General features: G+C 50.2%; 1 protein-coding gene across 3 annotated transcripts in view; it reads right to left on the reverse strand.

Moving 5' to 3' along the window:
• ZNF423 (zinc finger protein 423) overlaps window positions 1-18,577 on the reverse strand; it is a 345,950-nt gene that overhangs the window by 61,446 nt on the left and 265,927 nt on the right. The gene's annotated exons all lie outside the window — the stretch shown is intronic.

An 18,577-nucleotide genomic window follows, 5' to 3' on the forward strand; every position in this document is an offset into this window, starting at 1 on the left:
TTGGGCCAGGTCCTGCCCCTCTCTGGGCGCCAGAGAACACTGAGCAATGAAGGAGGCGGAATTCAACCACTCGCTCCCTCGGGGCCCCCAGGACACAGTCTCAGGCGCCTTCAGACGGGGTGAGCCAGGTGCGGTCTCCTGGTGGGCGGCCAACCTGGGGGACGGGGCGGCCCTGCAGCCGGCCCCGCCGGGCCCGGCGCCAACCCCGAGGCGGTGCTGACGCCACTCCTGGGCAGCTTGATATGAATATTGTGTCAGAGATTGGAGATATTAAGAATGACAATGCATTATTACTGCAGCAGGGAAATCTCCTGAGTCCTAGAGATAGGATTTCGAAATCCTCAGCCAAAAATCAATAGTAATGCCCAAGAATTTATAAAAGAAGCACGTCAGTCTGCATTTGAGAAGACACACTTTCAGCTTTCTGGCTAAAAACCAAAGGGACAAGTGCAAGGCTGTCATTCTGGAAGGGCAGGAAGCAAGATGCAAAAGCTGCACTCGATGTCCCAGGTGACGGGCGGCGCCTGGCAGGCTCTCACGCAGGGCCGAGAGGCCACCAGGCAAAGAGAAACCCACGGTGCCCCCCAAGGGCTCCCTGTGACCCCTCGCAGAGGGGAGAAGGATGCAGGAGAAGCCCACTTCCCCGATCACTCCTGGGCCCGCTCAGTCCTGGAAACCAGCGCATATGGAGGAGACGAGAACAGAGAGGTTTAGCCTGGGACGCCAGGTCTAATCCGAGCTATAAAATGGGCAGAAAATAGTGGTCCCATCTTTCTCCTGGGATTGTTACGAGGTCAAAAATTAATTTAAAAAAAAATCAAACGTGCTTTAGGAAACATTAAGACCCAACAGAAAGGGCACTGGCTCTGAAGACAGAGAAACTGGGTTAAATCCCAGCCCCACCCTGGAAGATGACGGTAACAACACTAACCTTGCCTCATGGGGGTGTTGTAAGGGTTGGATGTGGTACCTCGGGGTCTGGCACAATACTGAGTCTCGATACAGCTTCCATATTAGGATCAGTATTACAAATATAAACAATTATCAGGAATTACCGCATTACCATGTTAGATGTATTTCTTAACCACAATCACTCTGAGTAGATCAGCTGAGAGTATTACGTTTTTTTCATAAAATACTGTCATTCACCAGTACAGGGCTCCCCAGATTACAAAGTGCTTCCATTTTTTTTTTTCCTGAGTGATGCTGACAAAATGAAGTAAGAGAAAGATTCCCCATTTGTTAGGACTGTGAAGCCCCCTAAAAGTAATGGGACTGAACCAAGGACGTGAACCAAACCAGTGACAGGAAAGTGATGCCTCCATCCCATCTTGGAAGCAGGAAGGACCCCCAAACCCTCCAGTGACTGGCCCCCACCTCCAGTGCTCATTCCCATTCTGGGCTTCCAGGTCCCCCCTCAAAACAATGACCTCTTCTCTTTTTTATTGCTGTCTCTGTAAGGGCTTTCAGGTGGCACTAATGGTAAAGAGCCCGCCTGCCAATACAGGAGGCGTAAGAGACAGGGGTTCCATCCCTGGGTCGGGAAGATCCCCTGGAGGAGGGCGTGGCAACCCACCCCAGTATTCTTGCCTGGAGAATCCCATGGACAGAGGAGCCTGGTGGGCTGCAGTCCATGGGGTCACAAAGAATTGGATACAACTGAAGTGACTTAGCACAGTATAGCAAGATGGTAATTGGGGTCTTAGAAACTTCAATAGGAGTTTTATTTTCTTTGGTGTTTTCATGTTTCTTTCATATTTAATTGTTTAAAAAATTATAAGGGACCTCATGGACACAAGGCGAACATGCTTACATTAAAAACAGGGCAGAGGCAGATATATGAGGCAAGAATTTCCCCTAAAAACAGCAATAAAAACAAAATACACTGGCCATTTCATAATAATCCTTACTGCCCACATCAGAGGCCCCTCTAGCTGGAATCCCAGCCCTTGCTATGAGGCAGAAGCCTCTTATTCCCAGGAGGAAACTCTCCAGCCTATGCCGGGAGCTCTTAAGGAGTTCAGGCAGAATCAGACTCACAGGTGTCGCTCGGTAAGCAAAACCTGTATTTACTGAGTTCTTCCTGTTTTCCAGGTCCCATGCCAAGTATTTTGCATGTACTATCTCATTTAACTTTAGCAATGTGCTTTTACTATCATTTGTTATCTTCCTCCACTTTGCAAATGGAAAGGATTAACTCACAGGTTAAGTAGCTCGCCCAAGGACGTAATGCTAACAAGTGATAGCTGCAGGATTTGAATTTAAGAGAACCCCTACTTTTAACTCCTACACTATAACATCTCATAGATTATAAATGGACATGTGGATGGATAGATGGTGGATGGACAGATGAATAGTTAACCGGATGGTAGGCAGACGGACAGACATATGAGTGGACGATAGATGGAAGCTGAATGAGTACATTGATGGATAGATAAATGTATAGGTAAATAGATAGGTAGATAGATGGTGGGTGGATGGATGTATGGATGGTGGAGAAACAGATGAATGGATGGATGGAATGGGGGTGGATGACAGATGGACACCAGTCATGCACCAGGCCAGGTCTGCTTCCTTCCTTTAACCCGATGCCTCATCACAAGAAAATAAACAAGGAGATGACCCAGGAGACTGCTCCCATCCAAACTTCAACAACCTGAGAGCCACAGGCTGGCTTCCCTCTCATCTCACGTAGGAATCATCTTCACCCATTCCACCTAAGGGCTGAGTTTTCAAGCCCACCAGACCATTGGCATTTCCCTGCCCCTGGAAGCTTTCTAGTTGTGGGGGGTCGGGGACTTCGAGAGCATTCAGGAGAAAGCAAGCCACGCACAGGGGTAGGGCAGTCAGCCCACCTTGCTCAGAACATTCACACTGAAGACTGACTGGAGGTTTGCTCATTTCTAAATATTCCCTGTGGGGTGCTCAGGGCTGGTGCACTGGGATGACCCTGAGGGAGGGGATGGGAAGGGAGGTAGGAGGGGGGCTCAAGATGGGGAACACATGTACACCCATGGCTGACTCATGTCAATGCATGGCAAAAACCACTAAAATACTGTAATTAGCCTCCAATTAAAATAAACTAATTTTTTTTTAAAAACCTCCAAAAAAATTAAACAAATAAATATTCCCTGTGGCTCTTCTCACCTTTCAAGACACAGCAGAAGTGATACCCCTTCCCCAAAGTCCTCCTTTTCCCCAGGACAGACTCAAATGCTCCTTCTCAGTGCCCCACACACATCTTTCTCTCCTAGCATCTCTCTCAATTGATGTGCTGGCTGTCCTCGTCCAAGGGATTATAAATGGGAGAGGGGAGATTTTGCCCCATCAACTCCAAGGCCCCCCTGGCCCTCAACTCAGCACTCTTGCACCTAGAGGGGCTCAATAACTACATGTGCAATTGACTCCAACATCCCAAACTGAGACTTTCAAGGACTCCAGCCTCCCTCCCCGGCTCCTGGACATAAGTAAACAAGTCTGGTCACACAGGCTGCAGAATTAACCACCTGCAGTTACTTCTTTATCCACAAGAGAGCACAGTCTTGGAGTTCCACACAAATTCTTTTGTAAATGCCTGGTGTACTTACAGAACACTGTATAACTCAAAAATTATAATTAAAATGTCTTAGCTCCTGTATTTATAGTAACATTTAAACTACTGTGCTTTCTTGAAGTCAGTCATTTACTTGGGAACAGCACAGTTTATGGTGAACAGATCTTTGAAACAGTACCGCGGGGATCTAGGCCAGGCACATGTAACTCAATATATGTCAACAGCTGTAAAAATATTGGTGGGAGAAGGCAGGAAAAAAGCCATGAGCCCAGATCAAGTGCCCTGTCTTTCACATCAGACTGTTTGCAGCGGCTCCCTCCTCTTCCAAATAATTGGGCCATTTTGGTGCCCGCTGTCACACAAGGCGGGCCCTCTTTGAGGCTGGATGATCAAAAAGGTTATAAATGAAAATGATTTCGATGTTGGCGGCCTGGAGAGTGACCAGGGCGTGCGCTGCGGCAGAAGGGCCTGTTCTAATCTTACCAACTGCACGCCGCCTTCGGAGAGTCTTCCTAGGGCGCGAGCAGCTCCCCAGGGCGAGGCCATGGTAAATTCCGCCTAATCCCTTCTGCATACAAATGAGCGCCTGGCAGGAGAAGCGGGCCAGACGCAGCAGCCCAGCGCCTGCTCCTCCTCCCCGGGTTGGCTGTCTTAGCTGCATAAACAATCGGAGACCGTGGAGAGGTCGGTGGGCTGGGGGGAACCCCAGGACTGGGCAGACAGCGCCCTGACACCATTGTCTGGCAGTGGGGACACAAGCCAGGATGTCAAAGGGCAGCATGGCCAGAGGCTGGACCAGAGGATGGAATGAGATGTCCATCAACCTCAAGGCAGTGGGGGGGGCATCTCTCTTTCAGGGCCAGGGGAGCTATAAGGCGATGTGGTGGTGCAGTGGGCACCTAGTCCTTCCAAAGAAACTGGATTCACCAAGATGCGGGGGCCTAATGTCCCAGAAGGGACACACGGGAGTCAGAGGCCTCCTCTCCAACCACCAGACAAATGGAGGCCGCAAGCAGGAGTTTCAGGGAACGGCCAGAAGGGAGGATGTGCCACCCTGAAGCTTCCCTCAGCACCAGCTGGTCACGACCACCCAGACAGGGCCACCCTACAATGAACTAAGCCAAGGGCTGGACGCTTAATTTGAGAGAAGGGTCCCAGCTCTGGGAATCTCGGAGGCCCAAAGCAGTAGAGGGGCCAATCCTCACTTAAATGGGGAGACATCCCAGAGAGGGGATTGGGTGGGTGTGTGTCCAGTCACAGAGAAAGGGAATGGGTCAGCCAGGACCAGAGTCACACAGGGCCACTTTGCAGCGTGAGGGGCTCTGATCTCGGTTTGCCTTCCGTAAGTTGGAAGCAAGAACTGTTCCTGAAATCAATTCCGAGCCCTGCGCCCCACTCGGAACTTGAGTGCTTAGAACGTGGGCTCTTGGATGGACCTCGGAGAGACAAACCCCACGGCTGCACCGCACTTGAAGCTCACAATTGGAATGAGTTAATGTGTGTATAGCATTTAAACTGTGCTTGGTTCACGGGCACCCTACAAGTATTCACTAGTGTTGCGATGTTCACTCGGCGAGGGGAGAAAGTCTCATGGCACACTCAGGTTCACGGTCATTGCACCGGGCTGGTCTCACTCTGGAGTCCCATCCCAACTTGGCTGATCCCAGATGAGAGCAAGGGACCCCAGATGGGGACCAGGGAACACTTCCCAAGGTGGAGGGGACAGTATTCCTTTGCTCAACAGTGGATCTATCAGATTCGGGCACACATGCATATCTACACATCACAAAAGTTATCATTTGCCCAAATTTGCCTGTGGGTTCACACACACACACACACACACACACACACACACAGACCACCCACATCCACATCTTCCATGAAAACCAGCAGGAACTGCACATTTTGAGGACCCAATTAGGCTCAGTGTGTATTTGACAACCTTTCAACCTCCAAGAAGACATTTATTTTTACAACGCTCTCCAGCTGAGAAATTACTAGGTTCCCGCTCCTCCCTGAATCGTCTTGGCATCAGGAGGCACCAAGGTGTACCCGGGAGTGAGGAAGGGGGACCCACTTGGCGAGGCTTGGCAGAGGCTGTCGTGACCACTTGGAAAGTGGGTCTTGGGGGCATGGACTGTCCAAGGAGGAGACAGGTCCTGAGCTCCTTGGGAGCCCAGAGAACCCACTCCCAGCCCAGGCCGCCCCCAGGATGGATAATTCTGGAGGACTAAGCACCTCTTCCACTTTCCATCATCCTTCGGCCCCTCGCAGCCACCCTGGGAGGCAGGTGCGTGCCTGGGGTGGGGGTGCTGCCCGTCTCACGGATAAGGAAACTGAGGCCCAGGCCAAAGAGGCCTGTGACCTGCCCTACAGCCTCATCACACGAAAGGACTCCACCCGGGGCTTTCCACTTCCTGCTTTGTGCTTCCCCACTGGGTACTCTGCGTTAGGTCACCTGGAAAAGCTAGGCCAGTCGGGGAAGGAGTTTCTGAGTTCAGGGACCAGGGAATGGGAACAGAGCATGGGAAACAAGAATAAAGAAAGCCTTCTTTGGTGATGAGGTAAGAGGAGCATGAGCATCAGCCCAGGTCAGATGGCTAGAGACTCCCCTGACTTTCCAGAGAGGTCCCAGCCCACCTCATCATTAGGTTCTGCCTGCGGACATTCTCTCATCAGTCACATCTCACCCTCACCAGCTTCTCTCTCTCCCAAGGGCTTCCTCTTACCCCGCGTAAGAGACTAGGACTTCACATCCTGGTAGAGGAAAAAAAGGTTGACAGTGATATGTTATCCCACGGATGGCAGACCTTGACTCCTGGCGCCGCTGACCTTTGTCAAGGTCCAGCATTTGTGCACATGAACGAGATCTCTGGTATCAGGACCAGCGGAGCACTCCTGGGCAATGACACCAAAGCCCCTGGAATTTCACGAGTATTTCATAGTAGGTCCCTCATTCACTAACATCTTCCTACAAAGATGGGTGAAATCAAGGCACCCATGGACCTTCCCCTGGAGTACAGACAGTGTCTCTGAATGTAATTTACAAGTGAATGACCATAGCTTCATCGTCAGTCTCTCTTCGACCCTTTCCCCACCCCCCAAATGTCATGGTGAAGTTGCCAGGGTGAAAGCTGTACTCAGAAAAATACTACCCCATCACAGCCTTGGGATGGGGGTACCAAAGAGAACGTGTACTCTGGGTGGCTCTGTCTGCACCTCCAACTCGGCTACCTCACAAGCAGCAGGTTGGCGATTAGCAAAATAGCAATAGGGTCGTAGCCGGGGACAAACGCCATGGTTGTGACAGTGCTGACACAGAGCGTCAAGCCTGCTTCTCCCCCCACCAGGGTCCCCGCGTAGGCAGGAGCTCTAAACATTTTAGGAAAACTTGGCCAATCACTGCCGTGAATCTTTACTGCCTGGACAGATTAAACCCAGGCCCCAAGTGGCTTCCCCAGTTGACAATTTTTCTTTCAAAAAGGCAGAAGTTGCTGTGAGCCAAGTTCTTGCAGCCGAATTCCTGGATACAGTTTCCAACTATTCCAATCAGCCGGCTCTGCGGTGGGGCTGGGATTTCAAGCTTGCCACAGTATGAAGTCCAGTTTGGGCTATATTCCCTTCCCTCTCGCAGCGTGATGAAGGTTTCCCCGCAAAATCAAAAGGCTTACTGTCAAGTTTTCGATTGGTCTGGGCTCCGCGCTATCATGTGTGTGGTGATGGGAAGGAATATGAATGCGGTGCCGGCTCTACCATGGGGCCTGGAGGCCTCGTCCAAGCCGTCCAGGGACCTTATGAAAGTGGAACGGAACTCTTTGCACGTATATTCCAACTAATGAAATTCCCCAGACGCGCCACAGTGTGCAAACCCAGTGTAAAAAAGAACAATGGCTGGATAAAAACCGAGGCAAGTCCACAGAGCGCGCTGAAGACAAACCAACGCTGCTGATGCAAGGGGAGGCCAAGCCCAGAGTCTGCCCCCCTCCACCTCTTCTTTTCTGTCTCTCTTTTCTCCTTTTGCACTTGGAACCTAATGTAAATAAGTCACCACGCTTCTAAGGGAGGAGGGCTGCTCTTTACTTGCATAAAATATATTGTAAGTTCACCCAAGGAGGCTGATGGTTTGGAAAAACACACAGATGATACTCAGGGCCCAAACTGATGGATATGTTTTACATCTCTTTTGTTCCCTTAAACCATAGATCTGTATATGCAGGTATATAAACCTGCTGCGCTGGAGCCAGCTCATATTAGCTCCTGAGAGCAGATCATGTGCTTCTCTTCCCAACCCCATGTTCAGTGAAGTCAGATTGGTGGGAGCATTTACACCACAGAAATTGGCGAACACAATTCCTTTTTTTCCAGACAGCTCATTATTAAATATTTATTAGTATATTCCATTACTGTGTGTATAGATGGATGGATAAATAGATGAATGGATGGATGGAGATAAATACATAGACGGGCTTCCCTGGTAGCTCAGCTGGTAAAGAATCTGCCTGCAATGCAGGAGACCCCAGTTCGATTCCTGGGTTGGGAAGAACTGCTGGAGAAGGGATAGGCTACCCACCCCAGTATTCTTGGGCTTCCCTGGTGGCTTAGCTGGTAAAGAATCCACCTGCAATGCAGGAGACCTGGGTTCGATCCCTGGGTTGGGAAGATCTCCTGGAGAAGGGAAAGGCTACCCACTCCAGTATTCTGGCCTGGAGTATTCCATAGGCTGTATAAACCATAGGGTCAAAAAGAGTCGGACACGACTGAGCAACTTTGACTTCACACATGTATACGTATATTTTTAGATAGATATACATATATGGGCTTCCCAGGTGGCACTAGTGGTAAAGAATCCACCTGCCAATGCAGGAGATACAAGAGACGAGGGTTCGTTCCCTGGCTCGGGAAGATCTCCTGGAGAAGGAAATGGTGACACTCCAGTATTCTTGCCTGGGAAATCCTATGGACAGAGGAGCCTGGCAGGCTATGGTCCATGGGGTCACAAAGAGTCAGAGACAACTGAAAGACTGAGCACACACACACACGTATGTCTATCTACAAAATATATGCATACATGCATTTGTCTATACATACGGACAGAGAAAGATTGCATGCACAGATTAACCATGAATGTCTGTTCCCCCTAACTCATAATTTCTCTTTAAATAGTCTTTGAATGCAATACTAAAACCAGGGGTTCAAGTGAATCTATATGTTTTTATAATAAAAAAGAAAAACCAACCTGTTCTCCTCCAACATAATAGCAATAGCTAAATTGAATCCTTTTTGCCAGGCATTAACTTTCTCCTGACTGCAAATTTGCTGCACTTGTATTTTCTTCCATCCCCAGAATTAAACACACTTCTAATTTCTCACTTCAGGTGCATTAAGTGTGGTATAGGGCACAAATGAATAATTTTATTGGTAATAAATTTTATAATCCATGCAGCACTTGCTGAAATGGATGTGTTCTGGATGCATTCATTATTTCTCCTGATTTGAAGACCACGGGATTACAGCCGCCCTGCTCACTGCCTCTGGTAATTGCTGCCTATTTTCTACTGGTTTGAGGCCCGACTGACAATTCAGGCACATGGCTCTGCTTTATGTGGATAAATTATAATAACCAGTTTATCCGATTATTACTTTTATTAATTTAAGAAACTATACAACATTGGTGAGTGGTTTCTGTCTCCTGCAGACAGAAGGTACCCCGCCAGCTTAATGGTGCCGTGAGGAACTGGAACATGTCGCTAAAAGTAACAGCTCAACACGCTCTTCTAAAATCATGCAGATAAAAGGTGGATGGAAAAAAGCATGGTGGGGAAGTAGGCTGAGTGAGATGGAGAGAGGAGAAGCAAGGAAAAGACCAGAGAATTCTCAGGACTTTCCTCCTAACACAGGGGGCCCCGGTTCGATGCCTGATCAGGGAACTAGATTCCACAAGTCACAACTAAGATCTGGCACAGTCATATATACATGAACTAAAAACAGAACTACCATATAATCCAGAAGTTCCACTATAACAAACAACAAAAGAAAGACCAAAGACTTCTCGGTTGGCTTTAAAATTGCTTGGATAGTTAAGAACAAGGTTTTGAGATCAGACAGACCTGATTTTGGTTCCAACCAGCCCACTAGATCCATGTAATCTTAAGTCAACCCTCTGATCCTCTGTTTCCTCATCAGTAAAATGGAGGCAAAATAATACCTTCCCCTTAGAACTCAGGAAGATCAATGAGATACTGCATGTACAATGTATGGCAACTGATAAGCACCCAGTGGGTGGCAGCTGTTGACCCTTTTGGGGCCTCCACACTGGAAAGGAAGCCAGGAAAGTCTTTGTATCAGGTAAGAACTATCAAAATGTACAGAGTTTGGAACGAATATGTCTGTGGTTGTCATGGCAACCAGGGGTGAGTTTCCCACCAAGGGAGGCATTCGAGGAAAGCTGAGTATTTGTGGAAGAGGCTCATGAATGGAGACTTGTGAGTGAATTCTAGGATCAAACGAGATGACTTGAGGTTCTACGATTCTTGTCAACTGTACTTTCTTGGTAGCTCAGACAGTAAAGAATCTGCCTGCAATGTGGGAGACCTGGGTTTGATCCTGGGTTGGGCAGATCCCCTGGAGAAGAGAATGGCTACCCACTCCAGTATCCTTGCCTAGAGAATTCCATGGACAGAGGAGCCTGGTGGGCTGCACCCCATGGGGTCGCAAAGAGTTGGACACAGCTGAGTGACTAACACTTTCACTTTCAAAGAGGAATTTGACCAAATTGCTCACATTCATTGAGTACTTACAATTCACTGGACACTTATACAACCACTTGTAGTTGTAAGCATTTTACATGTTTTCTGCTTAACCTCTACAACAGCCCTCTGAGGGAGATGTTTGTTACCCTCATTTTATTGATGAGGACATGGGACACAAGAGGGACAAGGGAGGTTAAGCAGCTTGTCCAGGTCATGCAGGCAGCAAGAGGCAGAGTAGAGACTCAAACGAAGGTGATCTGCCTCCCAGAGCTGGGTCCTGGGCCCATAAACCTGTCTGCATCACTCCCACCCATACCTGTGGATGACAGAGGATCAATCCATTTGCCTGCACCCCAGCCTGCCCTGGCCTGCCCCAGCCTGCCACTAGACCCATCCATCTCACCAGGAAGGCCAACTCGGGAATCCAAGCAAACACCTGAAACCGCCACATCTGCTCAGGGGCCTCAGATCATGCCCCGGACAACCCAATCTCATCCCCTGGACAACCCAATCTCATCCCCCACCATCTGATGGGTGGAAGGAAAGCACGGCAGCTTTAGAAACCAGACCTCCACCCAGCAGAGGACCATCCCAGTGAATGTGTAATATAGTGTGTGTGTATCACACACTCTTACCAGCAGGCTCTTTACTAAGGTCTGCATTTTCCCAACAATTAAGAGCATCTGATACTTACACAAGCCCCTAACCTTTCCTGATACACACACACGGCCGATGGCTTGCCCAAATGAGGATGCTCCTCCATGTGTATCAAAAGCATGACTTCACTGGGATATACCACATACACAACTGCAACTGAATTGTGGGCATATCTGTCCTGTTTATAACCATAATGGTAATAAGTGTTTAGTTGGATACCTTCCTTTCTTTGCAGTAAAGACTCACCTGGCCCTTGCAGTGGGAAGCATTTTGCTTTTTGCAAAAATAAGAACATATCAAAAAGAAGAGGAGAAAGCGGAAGAAGGAAATGACACACAGATTCCTAACCTTGGGATTCTGAATTTTCTAATAATGGGGTGGTCTAGATGGACCCCCAAGTGGCCCACCCGGCTCCAGCCTTGAGTTAGACTCAGAGGCCAGAGCCAGACTCCTGTCAAGAGCATTTCTCTGCCCAAGAGAAGACATCTCTTGTTGTCGTTCAGTCAGTAAGTCATGTCCAACTCTTTGCAACCCCATGCACTGCAGCACGCCAGGCTTCCCTGTCCTTCACTATTAAAAGGCCTCAAAACTGAACTTCAAAAGCCAGGCCTCCATGCTATAGTAAAGGGGAAACTGGTCCCAGGTGACCCGGACAGCAAATGCTTCCTGGGTGAAGACAGGGGCAGCCCCCAACCCTGAGAACCACCCTCTCACTTTAGGCAGGGAGCCCTGGGCGTGGAGTGGTGACACGGAGCTCTTGGGACCTTTTGTACATAACCCCTGAATGTCCTTACTCACCCGACTCCCAAGCCAGCTGTCGGGAGCAAGGCACAGACAGGGTTGGGACTCCCCACTCGGTGGCCCAGGCCTGCAGCAGCCTCTGTGTTCCTGGCCCCAGGAGCTACGGTTCTGCACCAAGTTTCTGGTCTGGGCGGGACACCCCCACCCATCACCTCCTTCTCCTCCTCCTCTGTTCTAAATCCCCAGCATTCCGCCAGTCCCCCTCCCAGCTCTCCTGATTAACAGCCGGCCACCTCATTTAGAAAGCGAACTTTTCTCCGAGTTCCATCCTGTTCTTGAGGTTTCGGTTGGAAACTTGGCCTAGACGACAGCTGTGTGGGCCTCTCCCCAGCTCGACCCAGCAGGAGTTCTAATACACTTCATTCTGGGGCTGGTTGCTGCTTTTAATCTATCAGCACGGCGCCACAGCTGCTGTAAGCTAGCTGAAAATTGTCTGCATACGGGGCGAACCGTTTGTAACCCTTTTCAGTGCAAGCGTGCACTTCAGCAGAAATGCACGGCCCGGATCTCCCATGCCTAGGAACTGTGCGGCTCCACAGAGGCTAAGGTCTTCCCCCTCTCCAACGGGAACTTCCTCACCCTGAAAGTCAGGACACTTCCAGAAGCCTGAACCTACTAGCTTGGAAATTCTACCCTCCTGACTCAACTTCTTCACAAGCTTCGGCCAGAGCACCACGGAATCCCGTCACCAGGGCTGGACCCCAGGACTCCTCTGCCTGGCCCTTGGCTTTGATGCTTGGTGAGAGGAGGGGGCTGTCCTCCCCAAGGAAGCAGGTTCAGGTTTGCGGGGGCCTCCCAAGGGCTGCGCTCCCTTAGACCCGAGGAGGCCAGGCCCACGGCAACGCCACCTGATTCTCAGTCCGCTGGTGCCGCCAACTGTAAAGCGCCTCTAGTTGATCCACTCAGTAGCGCCGGACCCAGTGGGCTCCACAGACACGGTGGGGAGGCAGGAGTTGAAACACTTGCCAAATATGAATAGTTCCCATTCCTACAGAATAGCCCGTACCCGTCAGGCATTAAATACAATTTTAAAAAGGAAAGGGGAAGGATGAGTGGGAGAGAGAGGGGATGGGAAGCGTGACTAGAACAAGGAAGGTATTCCCACCAAAAAGCACATGACCTCCCCAACTCTGTCTCTGCAGACCCCTTGGTGGTCAATGGACAAAGACCAGCCCTCTCTCCATCTGCAGTGGAGACTCTCTGAAGAGCAGTCACTCCCCAGCACTCACCCCCAGACGTAATGGCTAAGGAGACAGGCTCCCCAGTTTCGGCACCAGGCAGAGAGCCTGAAGGGCATTCACGGTCCCAGCTCCCTAAGCAGGCACACAGAGAAGGGCGTCCCCTCTACCGCCTAAGGACAGCCAAGGCGGCTCCCTCCCTGCTCATCGGCCAGGAGATTTCTGCTCACAGAGCAGCACCCCCAGGAGTCTGGGTCACCAGTCAGGGCAGTCCCCACACCCTGGGCCTGGAGCAGATGGGTACAGATCACCCGGCCCCCCAGTCCCAGCCAGGCTCCAGGCTCCAGCACTGGCTGGAGGAGGAGGGGCCATTCCAGATGATGTGACTCAGAGAAGAGAAGGGCTGGAAGGGGGGGTGGGCAGGGGAGGTGGGTCCACCTTCCAAACTCAGTCCGGCTCAAAACCCAGTCTTCTCTCAGAACTGATACGGCAGCAGCTGTATCTCTTTCATTTGAGTAATTATCATATAATTAAGTGCATGAATTACAAGAGAGCCAAGGCATTAAATTAAAATATTTAATGCTTGTAAATCTGAAAATGATTACTGTGCTGATGCGCAGCCAGTGAGAAGTGAGGCTAATGGCTCAGCGGCCAGCGCTGGGAGGTGGTGGCAGCGACCAGCTTCACCTCGAAGGCGGGATGCAGGGGACAAGTGGAGGGCTGGGGGGCGGAGATCGAGGGAGGGCTTGGGGGGAGGACGGGAGGGGTCAGAGATTGTGGGGGAGACCGAGAGAAGGCTGAGTACTGAGAGGAAAGGGAGAGGACTGGGGGAGAGCTGATAGGGGAGAAAGGTGGGGAGGACTGCGCAGGGGGAGGCTGGGGCGGAGGAGAGGAGATGGGAGGGAGGACTGAGCAGGGAGGATGGAGGAGGCCTGGGGGAGGACAGAGAGGGGAGGAAGAGGGATGACTGGAGGAAGGACTGAGGGGGAGGACAGGCTGGGTAGGATGTGGAGGACCAGAGGAAGGACAGGAAAGGGCCCGGTGGGAGGCAGCAGATGAGCAGCCAGTGTACAGATCTCACGGCTGACTCTCCCAGCACAGAGAAGTGGAAGCATTGGTCCCAAAATGAGGGCGACATGTCGTGAAGCACCCCCCCAAATGCAACAAGGAGACAAACAGAGGGTAAGATAAGAGTCAGCTATGTGGGAAACGTCACAGGGTGTTTCGAGGTCTCCAGGGACAGGAAAAAATGGACCAACCTTGACGACATCACTCAGGTGTACACCTTTACCTCTGGAATGTGTTCTTGCTCCAGTGTGGACAAATGAGGAAACCGAGGCACAGAAAGGAAGGGAGATTTATCCCAAGACCATGCAGCAAGTCACAGCCGGGCTGGGACTCAGGCCAAGGCCTCTGACAACCTGAACTTCCACACCTGGGAAGCTGCGATGCGCTAGCTCACCTGGCTGCAGCTGGCTTTGATGTGACCCAGGATGGCATTAGCTGATCCTTTCATTTCCCAAACCAACCTGTCTTCCTCTTGGGAGAAAAAGGAGGTACAAAGCTCCCACAGTGATGCCCCATGATGCTGACAAACAGTTCCACAAAGAGGGAACAGGGGTGAGCTTTGGGTTTCTGCCCAGAAAACACCATCCACTACCCAGACAGAGCCAGGCTAGACAGATGCCCACAGGGTTCAAAAGGAAAAGCAAGACCTGCCATCTCAGTCACTGTTCATGGTGGCCAGACAGGAATCAGACCACTGGTGGCTTGGAGCAAAGCTCCCATTCTCATCCTGGAATGGTCTCCAGGGACAGCTAGGGAGGATGCAGAGAATGGACATCCAGTCCAGATGCAAGAAAATCAATGCATGAGATGTCAAAACACTAGAGAGGATGAAGGGGGTGCCTCTGCCCACATGGTCTCCACCAGAATTCACCATTTCTTGACTCAGAAGACCTTTCTTTCCCTGGACCCACCCCTCTGTGGGCGGCCAGCTTCTCACCTCTCACTTGAGAGCTCTAATGACTCGTGACCTGCAGGGAAGAGGTGGCCCTTACTGCTCCTAAAGCGAAGTTTGGTTTTATCCCCAGTTGGTGTCTATTTTCCCTTCTGGGAACAACTAGTCAGATGTCCTTTGCAGAATCTCCACCAGAGGCTGACCTTGACCCTACCCCCACCTCCACCTCCTAGCTCTGCCCTAAGTGAGCATGTGACCCAGGCCTGGCCAATCAGAGTATTCCATTCTTCTGGATAAACTAATTGGTTCAGGGATGAGCATGTGACCCAGGCCTGGCCAATCAGAGTATCCCATGCTTCTGGATAAACTAATTGGTTCAGGGATGAGCATGTGACCCAGGCCTGGCCAATCAGAGTATTCCATGCTTCTGGATAAACTAATTGGTTCAGGGATGAGCATGTGACCCAGGCCTGGCCAATCAGAGTATCCCATGCTTCTGGCTAAACTAATTGGTTCAGGGATGAGCATGTGACCCAGACCTGGCCAACCAAGCCAATCTTCAGATTAAGGATAAAAGACTCTTGCCCCTGAGGTTGTTGAGTTAAAATGATTTAAGTCTGGAGGGCCTGGTGGCCATTTTTCTCTACCTAGTGAAGCCCTGTCGTGATAGTGGGCCCACCTGGGCCTTGAGAACTTCCCCTTTCAGGCCAGTGAACCCATTTCCTTGGTTCCTTCTGAAGCCAGTATAAGGCAAGGTCCCAACTCTCAAGGTCCAGACAACTCAAAAAAATCCTGACAAATGTGCTTCTCAAGCCTTTAATTCCTTCCAGAATCTGTCTCTCTCTCTCTCTCTCCCTCCCCCTGCCCTATAGTATCAAGTACAATGATGGACTGAACTAATGCCTGAATGAATACAACGTTCCCTGCTCAGGCAAATCCTTTGGGTTCACTGATGGTTCCCAACCACCTCCCACCCCAGTTCTGTCTCTGATGGCCTCTCCTAAACACTGAAATTCACAACCTGCCAGATGGTGGAAGAGCTGGTATTGGAGGTCATGCTGCTTGAGCCCCTGTGGGCCATAGGCCTTGTGTCCCAAAACACACAGGGAGCTCCTACAAGGCAGGGACCTCATCACAACCTCCTCCTGTAGTCCCCACAGATGGTCACAGGGCTTCCCACGTCCAAACCTTTGCTCTCCATGTCCCCTGCTGGAATGACCAGGGGAGTCAGACTGAACCTCACCAGCACCTTCTAGAAAGTTTTTGCAGAATACGCTCCCTCCAAAGACACTGCTAACTCTGAGTCACCCTCCCCCCCGCCCCCAGCTTTCACTGTGCATACACTGGTGAGTGATAATTTCTCCAGAACTCACCCATTCCCCTCCACCTCCACCTGCCAGCACCCTACTTCAGGTACCATCTTTTCTGGTCTATATGACAACAGCCTCCTAACCGGGGCTATGAGTCTGTCCTGTATGAACTTTATGGGCTTCCTGGAGAAGGGAGCTGCTAAGGGTAAGACTGCTCCCCAGGGGGAAGCACAATAGAGACTTTCCAGACCTGTGGACAACCCCATGCGACTGTAGATGAAGGCATGGCCTGCACAGAGCAGATGCCCAACAAGGGTCAGGGTGGGAAGGCGTGCCTTCCTGAGTGCTGGCATGGCAAGTAAAAAGAGAGTAGCCGTGGATTCCCACAGGTCTGGGTACAAAACCCAGCCCCCAAATGTTCTGATTCCCTATACGGCCTCTGCTGCATGACACTGAGAGCCTCCACTTCAGGGCTTCCCTGGTGGCTCAGTGATAAAGAATCTGCCTGCCAGTGCAGGGGACACGGGTTCAATCCCTGATCTGGGAAGATCCCACATGCAGCAGAGCAGCTAAGCCCGTGTGCCACAACTACTGAGCCTGTGCTCTTGAGCCAGGAGTTACAAGTACTGAAGCCCACAGTGCCCTGGAGCCAGCGCTCAATGACAAGAGAAGCCACTGCAATGAGAAGCCCATGAACCGCAACTAGAGAGTAGGCCCGCAGCAACTTGAGAGAAACCTAAGCAGCAATGAAGACCCAGCACGGCCAATAAACAAATAAATAAAATTATGTTTAAAAAAAAGTTCTTAAACCTTGAAGATACGAGTAATAGCAAGTTTGTTATGACAATCATGAAAAATGGATGTGAAGCACCTGCTCTGGGCTTTCTATGACACACAGAGGCACCTGATCAGAGGCAACTACTATCATCGTCATGGTGGCTGTGAATGTCTCCAGCCTGACAAGGGACATGACTATAGAAAACACCAGCAGTTTAAATGAGCCTCTCTAAACTGAAAACTTAAATACATGAATAAAAAAACCCAACATGGAATGTGTGCTTACTATGTATCAGGTACTGTTTAAGTGCTTTCCACTTATTAAATTACTTAATCCTAGGAGAAGAGTAGTAATGCTTATTATCCCAGTTTACAGAGAAGGAATTAAGCACAGGCCCATAGGACCCAAGTCTGTGGCAGGGCCGCCGGGACCGGAAGCCAGCCTGTGCATTGCCCTTCCTCTCCTTCTGAGCTGTCTTGAACTATGGACTGAAAGTGACAGAAAAGCGAAATACAACAAGAGGCTCCTCACCTGTGCTCCCAGAAAATAAGCTGGGAAGAAAGATCATCCTGAGATGCATCTGAGGCCCAGCCTTCCCAGGTGGCTCAGACAGTAAAGGATCTGCCTACAATGTGAGACCTGGGTTTGATCCCTGGGTTGAGAGGAGCCCCTGGAGAACGGAATGGCAGCCTACTCCAGTATTCTTGCCTGGAGAATTCCATGGACAGAGGAGCCTGGCGGAAAATAGCCCAAGGAGTTGAAAAGAGTCAGACATGACTGAGCGACTAACACATACCTGGTAAAAATAAAAGGCCCTGAGCAATGGGACATGAATCATCCAGCCTCAATGTACCTCTATGCCATGGTGACCCTTTAAAGAAAAGCTGCTAGGAATTATGCTTTTTCATTCATGATCTCATTTAATCCTCACAGCAGCCCTGTGACATGACTATTACTATCCCACTTTACAGATGAGAAGGCTGAGGCTCTGAGAGGTTAAGTGACTTCGCTGAGGTCACAGAGTACAAGAGAGCTGGAAATCAAAGACCGTAATGGTTCCAATAAATCATACCATCTGAGTAGGGGGTTACTTGACTATTTATTCTTTTCCCTCTTCTCTCTCTTTTTTCAAGCTCAAGGGGAGTTGAGCGAGGTGCCAGTTAATAAAGAATGAAATAGTTTGCTACAATTTGCTCCAAAACGTATGCTTAATTACCACAAACTCTTCTCCAACCAAATCACTTAATTGAATTCAGATAGCATGTTTGATGTTATATATAATATTTTGCAAGTTAGCCCTCTTTGGGGAGTGTATCGATTGAGGAGGAAAACAGATGTTCTGGAAGATGTTTCCAGATTAGGGCTGGACCAGAGTTGAAAGGATTATACAAGTGCAGAGACAGTGGTGACACCAGGGGCCTGAGGGCCAGGCAGGCTTCTCTCTGCTTCTCATTCGAAAGCCGCCCCCCACCACATTCCCCATCCCCGACCTGCACCACAGCTGTGTCAGCAGGGCTTCCAGGGCCCCTGCCTCTACCCCGCACACTGCTCCTGGTTGTGACTGCTGAGCAGGAGGCGGGCAGGAGGGTCA

This window comes from Dama dama, chromosome 4 (genome assembly GCF_033118175.1).
Source record: "Dama dama isolate Ldn47 chromosome 4, ASM3311817v1, whole genome shotgun sequence".
In the NCBI taxonomy this organism is placed as follows: Eukaryota; Metazoa; Chordata; class Mammalia; order Artiodactyla; family Cervidae; genus Dama; species Dama dama.